At 35.2% G+C, this 17432-nt stretch overlaps 1 pseudogene; it reads left to right on the forward strand.

Moving 5' to 3' along the window:
* Positions 1–11220: 11220 nt before the first annotated feature.
* On the forward strand, positions 11221–15752 carry LOC149179541 (uncharacterized; annotated as a pseudogene).
* The last annotated feature ends 1680 nt before the right edge of the window (positions 15753–17432 follow it).

Here is a 17432-nt window from a genome sequence, read left to right on the forward strand (position 1 = left end):
ACCGAGGGATGAAGTGATGAGAGGATGTGAGAAGCTAACTTGTCTTAAAGAAGGCTGAGGCAGTGGAAGAGCAAAAAGGTAGGGTTACGTGGGCAGAAAAGTAGTTGTGAGACGGGGGACCTAACTTGGAGATGGAGTAGTTGGCCTGGACGAAGCTTAGATGGACGAGAGAGTGATGGAGATGCACCGCACAGTGTGTACTTAACCAAATCAACCACGTCCTGCACACAATCAAAATATTAACCAGTCTATCCTAACTGTCAACGAAACCAATGAACAGCAGCGTTATTTCTGAAGAGAACCATGTACAGCACTTAAGCAAAGAAACATTCCAAAAGATCTGAGCGCATGACTAACTCCTACAAATGAAAACATTGCACCAAAGATTGCATGGGTAAGCAAACTAGTGTTTTTGTTGGGCAGCACTGTCTGCAATTCCAGCCCCTAGAAAGAGGTGAAAATGAGAGTGCAAGCAACCATTTTCTGGAGCTTTTATCAATTCTTATCTCGTTAATCTATTCTAGACATTCGAAACAACTCTATTCTTCAACAATGACCTACTTAACCACACAACGAAATCTAGCTCAACAAACTGCGTTTCAAATACATATAAGGAAAATCATAATGCTGAAAGGAAAGATATCAATACAAAGAAGGAGGCCCTAGGCTCTCAGGTTGGGCCCAACCCCGAGAGCTATGGCTCCTCAGAAAAACTCAGAGCTGATATCAAATCTGACTGCTTCCCATTAAAAAATAAAAATCATAAGTCAAGAGTCATGCCAATAATGGCTACAAAAGAACAAAACAGAGCTAGCATCTTGTAGTGCAGAATGTGCAGAAGTTTTTCAAAAGTCTCTCTCGAAGGCTGAAGCCTTCACATTTATACACCACGAGGCCCTAGCTGGCCTCCTAAATCTATGGGACTTGGCTGACCAAACTGGGAGTGAACAGCTGCTTCCACAAAATCTGTTTGGCTGCCTTCTAGATCTGGTTTTGGTGGCCTTTGGAGCTCGGAGTTGGGGGTGAAGATCCCGAGGGAGGCTATTTAATGCCATAGAAAACCCCCCCTACGAATCCTCAACCCAAGCTTGGCTGTCTCCTAGCCCTTGTCTGCTCGGTTTTGCTCCAACATGTGTCAAAAATCTTGAAATGAGCACGTGTTAGCCACCTAGGAATAGTGACTACCCTTATTCGTACAAATGACATAAACATACTAAAAAATGATGCAGAAGTTATGAAAAATGAAGGATTGAGCAAGGGTAGTTAGGCCAAATGAGCCCAAAATGTTACCAAATTTGGGGCTCATCAGAAGTATGGATGTGATGGAGACAATAGTATCTGAAAGTTCTTCAAGTGTTTGGATCTGATTTTGCATCAGCATATTTCCTCATTGTTGCTGATCATCCTCTTATGAAACAAATTGGTCTCTTAGAGAGACATCATTCTCTTGTAGTCATTTGTCCTTCCTCCTGGAACCTGCAAAAAAACTAATACTTCTTCTGCAATGGAATGTAAGATTATCAAAGGAGAGAGAAGGCCAATCTCTCTAGTTATGATATTTACACACAAAACTAAGAATTTGTATTAATGAAACAAGTTCTCAAAGGAAAAATCAAAAGAATTTATACCTGATTTGGAATTATTGCCTCAAGTTGATGTTGCTTCTTTTCAGCAATTTATTTCATTATTTGCCATTTCAAACTCTAATGATGGATTTCTCATTGTGTAGATCTTGTTAAGATCTTTCCAATGATACTTGAATCATCAAAATCTGATTTTGTATGAGAAAGTTAGGCTGATTTGAACAATGAGGTTTTTCAGCTGCGGAATTGGACTTTAGCTGCGGAATGTCGACAGTTTCTGTAGCTAAAAATCTTGAATAAAAAGTTAGCCATTCATCTTTCATCATCAGTCCAAAATTAATCAATACCTTCAGAAAAGTGAGCAAATAACTTATTCATTTCATTGATTCAAATTATTATTTTTTTCTTGACATGCGGCGACTTAGTGTGGCGACTTAGTGATAACACACAACTTGACTTCCCTTTGACCGGGGTCTTTTTCATCGACTTGGATCAAATGAATAGGACACCATCCATGTACTGACATTTTCCCAGCTACCCATGTGGCTCGTTTTGTCTCTCGACACCTGTAACCTACAAAAGTAATAAAATGGCTGCGGAATTGCCAGTTAGCTGCGGAATCAGGCTGCATTCCGCAGCTAAAAGATAGCCAACCATTAGTTTTACACATATTTGGATACGTGTGTCGTGCATAGCTTTTTATCTCTTCCGCACTTTCCTGTGGAGTTTCTGCAACCTTAAAAGTAAGTGATTCATCTTTAAAACAGAGATTTTCAGTTGAAACAAAACCAACCAAAATGATATTGATCCCTTCTCTAACTGAAAATGCCAGTGTTACTACACAATAAGCCCCAGGCTTCCCATACAAATAGCAGATAAAGTTCGATAAATAATCAAGGATACTAAGGTCATGCTTGATAATAACATTTCACCTTCTCCTTATAAATGCCAGGTTTGACATTAATGGTAACAGGGTGCATATTATTCGCTGGAACTGCATTGACAGCAGCCTGGACCGTAGTGAAATCTCCTTGACCTTCGTTCTTAGATACTGTGATCACACGGGGATTGCCAGAGTTCGCAAGAATCCCCTTCAGTTTTTGAGATGAACTGATCTTCAATTTCGTGTAATTCCCTACCCAATTACTGCTACGTCCCACATGGCGTTCAGATATGGTGCTGATACAGTGGGCAGGTTCAGTAAAAAAAACACTTTCAGTGCTGCAAGACATAATGTGATAACGAGTAATCCTCTGCAGCTCGCCATGGATACATTCGCAAGCAAAAGGGACATTCAGGGATGAAGGGATTCTCAGAACTTTGGCAACACGGAGACCCTAGCAAGCACGACACTCCTTTCTGGTAGTTCCAGGCAACCAATGTAATTAGTGGCAATTTTGGGTTTAACTCACACGAAATATACATGAACAGAATGTGAGTGAGTTTTCGAATGGCCTCTGCATCGAATGCCAAGAAGCTCCATGCCACGTCGATTGGTTGGTTGCGTATCCAATTAAGATTGTTGTTAACAGGTGTTATGTCTATTATCAAAGAGCCATATCCAATTAGAACTGTTGTTAACAGGTGTTACGTCTATCAGCAAAGAGCCGTATCCAATTAGAACTGCTATTAATCGGGAAGTGGCAGAGCAGGTGTTAGATGGGTGGAAAAAGGCGGGAGAATATAATCAGCAAACGGTTAATTATCAGCATGCCATTGATTTCAAATCAAAAGCAGCCGAATTAAATCAACTGTCAGTTAATTAATTCAAATTCCATTTTTCTTCACGCGGCAAGCAAAAAGAGGCTTCAGAGAACTGAGAAATTCTCTTAAACCGCCATGAATTTCTTAAAACGGTTTCTGGGTTATCTAATTGACCCTACTGCCGAAAAAAACCCATGTTTTATTTTTCTCAAATTCGTCTCCGTTTGGCCAAATCGTGCATTTAAAGTTTGACGTTTTTCTCTGTTTTACGTTTTTCCTGAGTTGTTGCATTCGGCCTATAAAATCGATTTCAGGAAAAATTTGTTTTCAGATGCAATCAACAGCAAATGAATTAGTCAGTTTCAGGGAGGGGACGCCGTAAAAATGTTTCCTATCATATTAAGCAAGTGTTGAGATCTATTCTAGCTGGAGCAACGCAGAAGTTTGTTTCAAATGCTTGCCAAAGAAACAGATGGGAATCTTATAGTGGATTCAAATTTGATGCAAATCCATGTGAGGTTGGAAAAGAGTTCAAGTTCTGATCTTCATAATAAAAAAAACCATCCTGTTTTTTATTGGTCTTTGAAATAAGATCATGTGGCAAGCCAAGACCAAAGTCATAGTCATTTCTGTGCCTCTGTATGAAGTACCAATACAATACTGAGAGCAGCATTATAACAAGCAGTGCAACAGAGAAACCCAACCCAATTTTAGCACTAATAGATAAGCCACGCTTTTCCAAAAGTATGGACAATCTAGTAGAGATGGCACTCCATAAAGGTAGTGACTTTCTCATAAATGTTAGCAAGCATCTCCATATAGGTATGTTCTCAGTTGGGATGTTCTGGCTGTATGAAGGATTTTCACTAACATTGGCCTGCTGCTGCTGATTATAAGAGTCAGGCAAACAACTAGAGGAGGCTTTTGCAGATTTTTTATTTTTTTTAATGTTTTTGCAGGTTCATTTTAAGGCCAAAACTTGAACAGGGATGCAGATTTCTATTGAGGCCACAGTGAAAGCTAGGATTGAGGATAGCCATAGATTGTTTTTCTCTTTTTATTCTCTGAAATTGTAAATTTTTATAAGAAGGATTAATTATTTTCAATTTCAGGCAGCAAAGACTTCAAGGAAAACATGCTAAAAACAGGACTTTGAATGAGGTCTTAAGCTGTTTTTTTGTATCAATCTGGGCTGGGTGACTAGGATAGGATCCATTTCAGGACAATTCTAGAGATGCCCATGTGGTCGGTTTCTTCATTGGATGCCTATAACTTATTAAATCTTCAAATCAGATACGGAATTCACAACTAGCTGCGAAATCAGGCTACATTCTGCAACTAAGTTGCAAAACCTTATTAAAACAGGATACAGTGTTTTGAGGACCACTACAAACCATAACCAGTCAATCTTAGACAGTTGAACCTATCAAAGCAGTGGGGTTTCATTTTTATTTTTTTTTTAATCAATTGAAATGATGAAGTTTATTTTGTCTCCTATTTTTTTCTTCTTCTTTTTTTTTTTTTTTTTTTTTTATTTTTTATTTTTAACATAACAATTCTTTTTCTGATCCTCCAGATCACACAAAGTGCAGGAGGAGAGCATACTCAAGAATTATTAAATTTTTTTTTTTACATAACAATCCTTTTTCTGATCCTCCAAATCACACAAAGTGCAGGAGGAAAGCATACTCAAGAATTAATAATTTTTTTTAAGATGTAAGAAATAAGGTTTCCTAATTACACTTCCCCGGCAATGGCACCAAAATGTCTAGTCAATTTAACGTCTTAAATTGCTCTACATAAATTATCAATCCGGGTATCGTAAACTGATGAAGTGTGGTGCACCATATGTGCTTAGTTAACCTTTTTCTTACTTCGTTGTTTTATAGATTTTATTTTGTTTTGGGGTTTTGTTTTTGTTGGTTTCCTAAAGTGTCTAATGCAAATGGAAATCTTATTCTAAGGTCTTAAGAATACTTTTAAAGGTCAAGTATAGATGTAGATTTCAAGACAAGGTTTATGTCCCTAATGGTAACTTCCAAAACTTAGCACTTCAAAAGATCTCAAAACATGTTATTGATGGAATTAGTATTTAAACAAAAGTGTAAATATGCAGCTACTTCAATCAAACAAAAGATGAAATACTGATCATGAAATCACTGTCTCTGCTACTTATCTAAATATGGAAATAAAAGTTAAGCTATTGCACTCAAACAAATCAAAAACTGCAAACTAATAAAAGTAAAATCAAATCACATCATTCATAGTTCGATTCCTCGCCAGTTAGTCTAGCTATGGCTTTCGGAGATAATTGTCAATGACATGAGCAATCTGATATCTAATTGCAGAAAAGTAAAACTAAAATCAAATCACAACATTCATAATCTGATTCCTCGCCAGTTAGTCTAGCTATGGCTTTCGGAGATAATCGTCAATGACATGAGCAATCTGATATCTAATTGCAGAAAAGTAAAACTAAAATCAAATCACAACATTCATAATCTGATTCCTCGCCAATTAGTCTAGCTATGGCTTTCGGAGATAATCGTCAATGACATGAGCAATCTGATATCTAATTGCAGAAAAGTAAAACTAAAATCAAATCAAAACATTCATAATCCAATTCCTCGCCAGTTAGTCTAGCTATGGCTTTCAGAGATAATCGTCAATGATATGAGGAATTTGACATCTAAACTAACTGACAAAGCAAATAAATAAGACTGAAATCAAAGCATAACTGAAATTGAAAAGTTAAAAAAAACAAAGTCAGCAGAGAGGCAAATCTCATGTCACTATTTGATGCAAAAACATATAAAGAAAAACTAATCTACAATCAACCAGTTGAATACACTTACATGAATTAAAATTGCATGAATGGAAAATCTAATCTATCAAACTTGAAAGCAATCAAATGACATAATGAAATCAAAGCAAAATTACAAAATGAAATCTACTCTACCTTACATTCTAATATGCTCCATGACATCTACTTCACATCTCCTTCCATGTTGAGAACATCAAAGCTTTATTCAAATTCTTCAAAATTACAAAGTACAACAAAGTTCTCCAAAGTTTTTCAAAGCCATTTCACAAGCTAACAAGCTAAGCTCTAAACTCTAAGCTAACAAATGAAGGAGAAAGATCTCCTATTTATACAAAAAGATGAGAAGCCATCTCATTAATGAGAGTCTATGAATCTCTCCCTCTACCTCTAGAGTCCTAATCAAAATAGAAACTGATAAGACACGTCTTCTTAGAGTTACAATACAATTAGGAGATGTGACACATATCCTCATGATCTCATGATTCTCTCCACTCAAATTCGAATTTGGCCTTAGAGTGCCACATAAGGGTCTTCTAGAAGTATCCTTTTGACCTACACATGTCAACAATCTCAACCCACTTGTTAGGTATAAGCATATGCACATTATTTTCTAATTTTTAACCACAAATTCACTTAAAAAGGCTAAGAATTAATAAAGTTTGGAAAAACATAAATGTGGCCCAATGATAATGAAAGTGGGATGAATGTAGTGACATAGTAGTGAAATGGAGGTGAAATGGAGGTGATATAATGGACATAATAGTGAAAGTGTAATGGAAATCAATGACTTTTTCAAGACCCAACACCTAGCCAGCTCATAAACAAGTGGTTCAAATTTATATCCTTGGAAATGACAAACTCTAGAAACTTTTTGCACAATTATGAGTTTTTTTCTTAATTGTCTCAATTATAAAATAATTATTATCTCATAATTATAAAATTTTGACAAAATATTTATGAGAAATTACTCAATTATGTAATTCCACCCTTTTATCATGGAATAATCTCACATAAGTAAAATAAAAGGTGAAAGGGGATGCATTCTGGGCAACAACTGAGGTAAGTTGAATTTGGGTTTCTCTCACTATAATGAAGTGAAAAATAGAGTTATAACAACTGGATTCACTCGCCTTATAGTATTTATACCCCAAAATTTAGTTAGAGTTTTCAAATTTCATCCTAGATGAGAATCGAACCAACATGGTGGTGGAAAAAGATTTGGAAGATGACCTTCTCAGCCAAATCTAAATTGTTCCTTTGGTGCCTCATCAAAAACAAAATTCCAATGTGGGATAATTGTGAAGAACTAACCTAAGTCTTATAACTAAATTAGATTCCTCATTTAATTCAATTATAATAATAAGAAATAAAATGTTTATAACTCTACATTTACTTAATAATAATATACTAGTAAAAGTTTCTTTAGAAAATTTTAAACAAGTAAGAAAATTCATTTTCAACAATTTACATAAATAAAACAACAATGGAAAAAATAATTGTTCCATAGGCTTGGTTGAGATGCTCTTGACTCTGTTGGCATGCTCCTCTTGGCTACATGACTGAATTTACCTGCCAACCAACTAGGAATGGTTTACTAACCAAGGAACCTCCACAGGTTCCCTAGCCTTTCAAGCCCAAGTGCAACCAGTTGTAATGTGTCCAAGTTAAAACCAACACTCTACAATTTAAATCCAAGTTAATTAAAATTTGTCTGATAGGTGCAAGTTGGGCATTAAATACACCCCTCCTTTAAAAAACTTTTTCCCGAAGTACACAAGGATTTCGAAAGAAGTTTGACAATAAGGCATAACACAATAGAGAGAGATATAGTAGTCAAATTAAGTAAGTCAAACAATTATACCACTTCGCATAAAGAATCTCTTACTAACATATAGCCTCCTATCCTTCCTAAATTACTTCCATTCCCATCCCATCCATCCTTTGTTGCATTATACTATGGCATCAGCTATATCGATCTAATCACTGATAAAACCAATATGGCGAAAGCATCGACTATACGACCTAAATTCCCCTACAGGCAACTGGAAATCATCATCACATGTCTAGGGGAGCGTGTCCATCACTACCCTCCCCTAATTCCAGGTTTGGAGGATACACAGTGGGAAATACCTCCACCCCTCCTCAAAACTAGGGTCAACACCCTAATATGGACCACACTACGGCTCTGGTTGGATACTTGTCATCGAATAATTCAGTCAGGTAGTCATGTCACCTGCCATTTGCACTTTACCCATGTCATAATAGTGCATATCAAGTATATATGAAATGTAATAGAATGATGTACATCATACCATTCCTCATTGGATGTCTCGACATCCCCCATTCAATAACATTGATCTTGGCTATTACATAGTCCTTTTCAATCTGCAGGTTAGTTCTCATCCAAGCATATACATAAAAAAAAAAATATATATATATATATAAGTGATCATTATCATCATGTTATTAAGTTTGGTAGCGACATACTCAAAAAAAAAATTCATTTAGTATCAACATGCTGGAAGTAAATCTTACATCAGATAAATCATAACTTCGATAAATCATTCATTAGATAAATCATATCTAAATAAACCACAATCAAGAAATTCATATATGAGATAATTCGTACATCAAATACTTTAATCAACAAACATAATCCATCAAGTGTTTTATCAGTAAGTTCATCTGTCCAACTGAAATTCATCAATATTGCATAGCATTCATAAATGAAACAACACGAAATACAAATAAAGCCTCAACATAACTAGATATCTAGAGAAAATAGGCATAACACATGGTCAAAAAGGGAGGGGTAGTTGCAACCTATAGTTTATGCATCCTCCCAACTAGCAAATCCTAGTTTAAGTAAGGAACAAAGAAGCAAGTCTATTTATTTTCATTTAACTATTGAATACATGAATGTATTATATAAAAACTTCCAAAGAGGTTAAATATCTTTCACATCAACTCCTAATTTTATATACACCTTATATCATACATAGAATATTTTCCCTAGATGAATGGAAAATATGATCATTAATAAACCTTTATCCCTTTATCAAGATTAAATTCTCATTTCCAATTTGCATAATTTTTAATGGATTGTCATTTATTAATCATCATTCCATAAAAGACGCAATAACCTTTGTATGAATGAAATTGAAAAGTTTCTCGTCACTTGATCATTATAGACCCTAATCACTAGTATCTCACTAGGATAAGCTAACCCATTTTTGTGTGAGATGTTGCTTTTATTATTTTTATTTTTTTAAACACTACAATACCATCTCAACCTTCCACCACTTAATTTTTTTTTCAATGTTTCATGAACATTTCAATGTTATACATTTCACTAATAAATAAAGAATCTATCTTATCGTGGATCTATATAACATATATTCAACCATAAAATGATTGTTTTTAAGTTCCATGTAATGTAGAATCATTGAAATTAAATATTATTAATTTTAAATTTGGATAAGATCTAACTATTAAAATGAAAACATCGAGTATGTTGTCAATACACTTAATTTTAAATAATATATACATTAATCTATATTACAATAGATTTTTCTTAAATTATCCCTTTAAGCAAGTAGGTACCTAATTCAAACCGAAACTTGTACCTTAAATTGTGATTAAGACACATGAACCTTGAATCAATAAATGCAAGGTTTGCAATTTTCCCTTTTAAAATAAATAATAAATTAACTTTATTTAAAACGTTTTTTTAAATAATTAATTGCTAATCATTATTTGGTTTCAAAATTTACTCATAAACATCATTAAACAAATTACTAATTATCTATTATGCACTTGCTTGAAGATGGAGTGTATTGTTTCTATCTAAAGGCTATAGTTATAACCGTGATTTTTACGATACTACAATTAAACGTATAATTTAGCAACCAATGAACAATTTTTTTTTGGGCGGGTGGAGGGGGGAAATGTCTTCTCACCCTTTCCCAATTTAAAAAAGGGAATCATAGTGTTTAGAGTAAAAGCAATAAAAATCATAAGCCAAATCTTAATCTATTTTTATTTATTTATTTATGTTAAAATATTTATAACAACTATCATTGACTTATATATAATATATTTATAAATATTTATAAATTTTGTGTAAACCATTTCAAGCATATTCATAGGGAATGGAACAATCTAACGGATTTCTTATCTAACAAGGCCTTATATGCAAAAGAAGGCTCCTTTTTTTTTTGAAGAAAAACAAGGAAACTTATGATTGAAATGTGGGAGAATACATCTATCCATGGGTCAGAGACTTCCTATGGAGTAACCATGTTATGATTTTTGTTACAAGTCTATGAATGATGCATTACTTTTGTCTATTCTTCGAGTATCATCAGGTCATCTATACATATCATCCTATTCAGTATCACTATAGATATGAACTTGTATCTAAATATCTTAGTCAATATATGTTGCTCTTTTATTAGTTATTTATGTCTTTTTTTGTATACCATTGTTGTTGATGATTTTTCAACAACATGTACATGTAAATTCATTATATAATTACTTGTTCTCCTTGCATGAAATGAGTCGGTCCTATACTTGTTTTTTTCAATAGAAAAGGTTTACATTTTCCTTGATGTAAATAAAAAAAAAAAAAAACAAACAAACAAACACATCATGGCGAAGAAAAACACAACACAATTCAATTTCATGTTCTCTTTTGGCTAGTGGATGTGCAAAAATATTTATTCCAATTAGAAACTTATCTTTTGGGTTCCCATCTCGTTGAGACACCCTCATATCTATTGACATAGAGGGTTGAGACAGATCCATTATGTATTTTTGAAACTAGTGTCGATGACAAACGTGGTAACGAAAACGCAATGGGCAAACTCATCTTCATCCATACCTTCTTTGGTGAGATCAATCTCTTCCCTTATTTAGGGAACCAAGAAAAATCCCCAACAGGGTGAGGATTGTCATTTCCTTAACGAATTTGCTTCAAAACTCAACACTCGGGTGGTGTTGGAGGTAATTAAAGCCCAAGAAGATGTTGATTTGGCTCTGTGCTTTTTCCAGTGGGCAGGTCGCCAAACCCCCCACTTCAAGCACAACAAGCATTCCTATTCCGCTATCATGCACCACCTCATCTCCCATGGCAGGCTCTACACTGCCGAGACAATTCTCAAGCAAAGTGGGGTATGCACGGATTTCGTTCTCTGTAAATTCATCAAGGGATATGGAGATGCAGGAAACATTAATGGAGCCATTCATTGGTTTCATAGGGTTAAGTCCATGAGGATGAAGCAAACATTTTTCTCTTACAATACTATTCTCGGTGTTTTGGTGAAGGAAAATAAGGTAAGGCTCGCTCATGCATTTTTCAATCAAATGATATCTGATGGGATTAGCCCTAACATTTTGTCTTATACTACACTTATCAAAGGTTTGTGCAAATCAGGACTTGTTGATGATGCTAAAAACATGTTTAAAAACATCATTTGCAAGCCCAATATTATCACTTACAATACCCTCATTGATGGGCTTTGTAAAAAGGGTTATTTGTCTAAAGCAGCAGAAGCGTTTGATGAGATGTTGAGGAAGAAAGAATTGATGCCTGATATTGTTACTTACACTACACTTATTAATGGGTATTGTCAGCAAGGGAATGTGGATTAGACAATGAAGTATTTGGAGCAAATGATAAACGATGGTTGTTAGCCCAATGTGTTGACCTTCAATGTTGTCATCAATGGCCTCTGCAATGCAGGCAACGTTGAGGAGGCCAGGAATATGATGACCCAAATGCTACTCAGCAGTGGTAAAGTTGATGTTGTGACTTATAGTACCATTACCAAAGGTCTCTATGCATATGAGAAGATTGAAGATGCCGTGGAGGTCTTGAAGGAGATGACGAAGAAGGAATTGTGCCTAAATGCCATCACTTATTGGAGTATAGTCTCTAGGCATTGCAGTAGAGGCACAGTAAATGATGGTATCAAGGTTTTTGATGAAATGCTTGAAAAAGTACTTATGCCAAATATTCAAACTTACAATTCACTAGTCAGTTCCCTTTGTGAGGAAGGGTAGATTGATAAGTCTAGAAATTTGTTGATCAAATGGCCACAAAGGGCTACATGCCTAATTGTTTTGCTTTCAACACTGTCCTGTGTGGGCTTTGTAGGCATGGGCAGAGAATGTCAGAAGCCGAGGAGCTTATGAAGACAATGTTTTGTAAAGGTCATCCACCAAATGCCACCACCTATACTATAATGATTATGGGGTACTGCAAAAAGGGAGATGCAGAGAAAGCTCTACACATTTTTTATGAGATGTCACAGAAGGGTTTTAGTCTTGGGCTTGAGAATGGCTTTGTTGTTATTGGTTGGTTATGCAAGGAAAGCAAGGCTTCAAAGGCAAAAGTAATTCTGGATGGAATGTGTAAAATGGGAAATGCACCTGATATTGCAATCTATACACATGTGCCACATTTATATACTTCAAAATGGGAAATGCACTTGATACTGCTATCTATACACATTTTCTATCTATAATTCAAGAAAATGTTGACTGCAATGTCTTACCCAAGGATGGAGAAAATTAATATGATAAAGATGGACCGATCTAAGTGGTTGAAACTTGTTGCAACCATTATCCATATGCATCAATTATTATTTTGGAGCGTTCAAATTAGTCAAAATTTTTGGCTAAACACTATGTCAGAAGCTCTCCTCAGCATGCAAGCATTGAAGCCTGTAAATAATTCCATGCTCGGTGGCATGTTGTTTTAAATTCTTCAACAAAATCTCAACTAATATGGATGGCCACATTCTAAGGGTTCAACAGGTAAAGCATGTAACTATTTTTGAATGATAATCCATAAGTAGGTCCAAAAATATCAATAAAAAAATCCGTGAAACACTCTTTGAAGTAGCAACGAGATCTTGGTAAAGGAACCTAACTGGGATTAGCCAATTCACTCCAAAGACAAGAAACTGGGGAAGGCTACAAATATGGAAAATTAGTCGATCATAAAAAAGCAATGAAGTGCACTACATGATCATAACATCTTAATCTATATATTAATGTCAGCTAAAATGGTAAACTTGTTATTGATGTTTTACATATGCATAGGGCAATGAGGACAATATGTCATTGTTATAAATATTTGCCATAGAGCAACTAATTTATAATATTATAAATGAATGACTTAGTCACTTTGATACAAATCTATGAAAGCAATGGAATTAAAACCAATGGATTAATAAAAACATGTCCCGAGGACAAGTAAGACAGAGTGTCAACTATCAGAAAGAAAAAGGTATGTCAACCAGAAGAATCCATTCACTAGATCTTTTAGAATAGAAAAAAAAAAAAAAACTCTTACAGGACACAACCTTCTAGCAAGATAAAATAATAATATATTCATGTGTTGCACATCATTTGTTCTCAGTGGAAGAGAGAGTTGTATTCATTCATGATTCGATTTGAATGAGGGTTTCCACAGTCATAGAAAATCAAGCGGGTAGAGGCAAGGAACATTTGACTCGCAGTGGTGAATTTGAACAATTACACAGACACATAGAAGGGAATGAAACTTCAAGATAGTGATTATATTTTAATAATCACAAGGAGTCATAGAACAAAACAAAACGAAATAAAAGGGATATGCCACTTAGTGAACCACAAGATAGGGAAACAAAAAAAACATCTCACAAGGCATGATGTAGAACATTTAGATATAGGAGATAATCCACAACACATCTAGTTAAAGATACAATGCCACATATGCATAGAGATACGTTTTATTCAAATTGGTATGAGACATTACGGAAAACTAAATTCATAGTGGATGCAAGATTCAATGGAATATGCTTATGAAAAGTATGTGCATAATATAGGTTAGATGGCCTGAGCATTGCACATAAGCTAAAACAACAAATGGATGGTTGTGCACATCATCCAATACTCGAAATGTGCATAAGGATGCTAACCATAGACATTACATATGCTTGGCACGATGACAATCACTCTACATGGTATCTTTTTGACAAAGATGTTTTTTACTAGTGATCGCGTTTTCCTAATTTGGTTATAAATTGACTTGAAAATTTCGTTATAAATTGACTTGAAAGAGAACCAAATAATGGGTGGAATATGTACTGTATTCATCATAAATCATATAAGTACTTACTAGTGATGTGATGATTGTAATTATTATTCAAGAATTTTTTATTGCTAATCATCAGATTCCTATGCTAGAATTGCAAATTGCTAATCACCAGATTCCTATGCTTGAGAGCTATGATCAACCTGATATTGTTCACCTAGATATTGTTTACTTAACCCCTACACATGGCTAGAAAATTATCATTGAGCCTCGTACACTTGAATCCCTTCTGCAATGAATGATTAAATGAATGAAGGTGACCCCATCTCCATCTACTAAACGTTTGAGACATTAAAACCCATTTTTCATCCCAATTCCATCCTCAAATGAGGATATTTCTACGAATTTCTCCTGCATTTTTCACAGATGACAATAATCGTTGCCTGACATTGGAATGAGACCTTCAATTTTGACCCACAAGAGCTTGAAGCTTCGTCATCAGACTCCGACACCTGTGGGTCATCGCATGCCAGCGGCTGGGAAGCTGCAAGCAGCTCAGCTCTCTCGCCCAACAGAAGACAATTGGAGAGACCCATAAGGGATCTGTAAGGGAGTCCATGGGCGTTTCCGTGAGGCAAGCTGGGGAGAGGGTCTATTTTGATTGGGATTCATCATCTTCTTCAGGGGCAGAGGATAATAATAACGGTATGATGACTACATCAAATCTCTTGTATTAGAGGCGGTAGCGTGCTGGACGTAGTGCAGAATTACCTCTTCCGGAGGCTTAGAGAAGGTTGAGGCCGAGCTCTACAATCATTTGTACCGTTTTCATTACAGTGACCACTATGATCCCAATTACCACCATTATTATCACTGTCATGGCTCTCTCTGCTTCAGAAATTTTCTTCAGCAAGTTTCCGAAATGGACGATCAAAGTCAACTCTCTGAACAATCTTCCAGTAGTTCCTTGCTCAGTGATGAGATGAATCATCGTCGAAACAGGATTATGAATTTCTTTTCCGAGCAGACTATTGAAAATAATAGCCTGCATGGAGCCGTGATGCAGGCAAGGAACAATCTCTATGAGAGATTAAGAGCTTCATCTCTTGTGAGGAACAGGCACAACAACACAGGTTCAATTGTTAGAGAAAACCTCAGTTTAAGAAATGCAAGTCCATGGGAAACTGAAGTCAACCAAGACAGGGTTGCATCCAGAAATCGATGGTTTGAGGATGAACTGATGGCACAGTTTCCTCCTTTGAGTGAACCAAAGCCTCAAGGGCTTAGTCAGAAGGGCATTAGTAACTTACCCAAAGAATTGTTTGCGCCAAGGTCAACAACTGGGAATAAAGGATCTAAAGAAGGAAGTTCAGCTTTAGAACAGGAAGATTGTCTTGTTTGCTTAGAACACTTCTTACCTGGGGAACAATTGATACGCCTTGGATGTTGTCATAGGTTTCACCCTATTTTTTCGAATCCATGGTTTCACCCTCCCCATGCAAGCTTGTCCAGCTTGTGGGTTAGAGATATTCGAGCATTACAAAAGAATTTGCGATAAAGCTTCCTTCAAATTCGAACTCCGCCTGAAGGCCCATCTGCCACGATTGCGGTCATGGAGATGGAAAGAGTTCCCAGGAATACCTTCATCGAGTTTAGAGATTTCAAATAATGTGAATGTTGTCTATGAAAATGCAACACCATATATAACATGAAAATGTCGAGAATCATGCTTAGAAAATTCTTGACGTGAATATGAACTAACACGATAATTTGTTTGAATAGAATTTATGTTGAATTTTAGAATGAGGCAACTATGTATTTATATAAGATACTACATGAATCAACTTATACTTGTTGCTATGAAATTTATCTTGAAGTTATCTAGGAAGGCTTGGTGAGTTTTAAATATTGGTAAAAATTCACTCCAAGCATCACAATTGTTGTCTGCTATAGATGAAACTGTAAATAGTAAATACTGTGAAGTAAAACTAGTTTTTTGAAGAGGATTTTCATATGCCACACAGGTCAGTGTAAAAGGCATGCCCATCTTTGGATTCAATGCATCTTTGGTAGTTATATCATCAGGAAAGTCTATATGGTAACACGCTATCATGTCTTTCATTTTAATCTCTCTATGATTTTAATGTCATTTCTCCACAAATTGAACTTGTATATTTCATGTTTATTTACTTTAAATCCTTGACCACTTTAATCTCGGGACAATTTTTCCTTGATTTTCTTGTTGTGATATGTTCATCTTAACTTAATTGGTCCTCTGTCCATTCTACTATATTAATTTTACTATTAATTTTAAAGACTATTTATTTTCACTCTATATATATATATATAATTTTATTTTTTCTTTCTTCGTGGGGAAAATAGCTAGGAAGATCCACTTGAAGGGAGTAATACCCTAGTTACTATGTATGCCAAGTGCAACAATATGGTTAAAGTAGCATCAAATGAGGGGTTATCAAATTTTGTATTGTATATAAAATAATACAGTCAAAATTTGGAGAAGAAAATGATCTGTATTTTTTATATAATATAATTTTTAATTTTATTTTTATTAGGGTTTTTTTTTTGGTAGAAATTTTTACTAGTGGGTTAATGGAAATTTTGGTGGGTCTTAGGGTCCAGATTTTGAATCAAAGCTCTAAATGTGAAGACCTAACCTAGGTCTTCTAACTAAATTATATTCCTCCTTTAATTTAATTATAATAAGAAGAAATAAAATGTTTATAACTCTACATTTACTTAATAATGACATACCATTAAAATTTGCTTTAGAACATTTTTCCTTTTTGGTAAACTTGGTAGGACTACATCTTCATCATGTGTAACTTCTCACCCCGATCATGGGGGTAGCACAAGATTTTAACCCAAGACTTCTCGTTCGGTGAGTCTTCATTTCCATAACCATTGCCAATTGAGCTACCCCAAGCAGATTGCTTGAGAACATTTTAAACAAGTAAGAAAATTCATTTTCAACAATTTACATAAATAAAACAACAATGGAAAAATACTTGTTCCATAGACTTATTTTGGATGCTCCTAACTATGTTGGGATGCTTCTCTTGGCTACTTGACTGAATTTACCTCCTAGCCAATTAGGAATGATTTCCTAGCCCAAGGAACCTCCACATGTTCCCTAGCCCTCCAACCCCATGTCCAACTAGCTATAGTGTGTCCAAGTTAAAACAACACTCTTCAATAGATCCAAGTTTGAGTTATCTTA

The sequence above is a fragment of the Pinus tabuliformis genome, chromosome 3_2 (assembly GCF_031772625.1).
Source record: "Pinus tabuliformis cultivar Carrire ecotype Pingquan chromosome 3_2, CPIR1, whole genome shotgun sequence".
Classification (NCBI taxonomy): Eukaryota; Viridiplantae; Streptophyta; class Pinopsida; order Pinales; family Pinaceae; genus Pinus; species Pinus tabuliformis.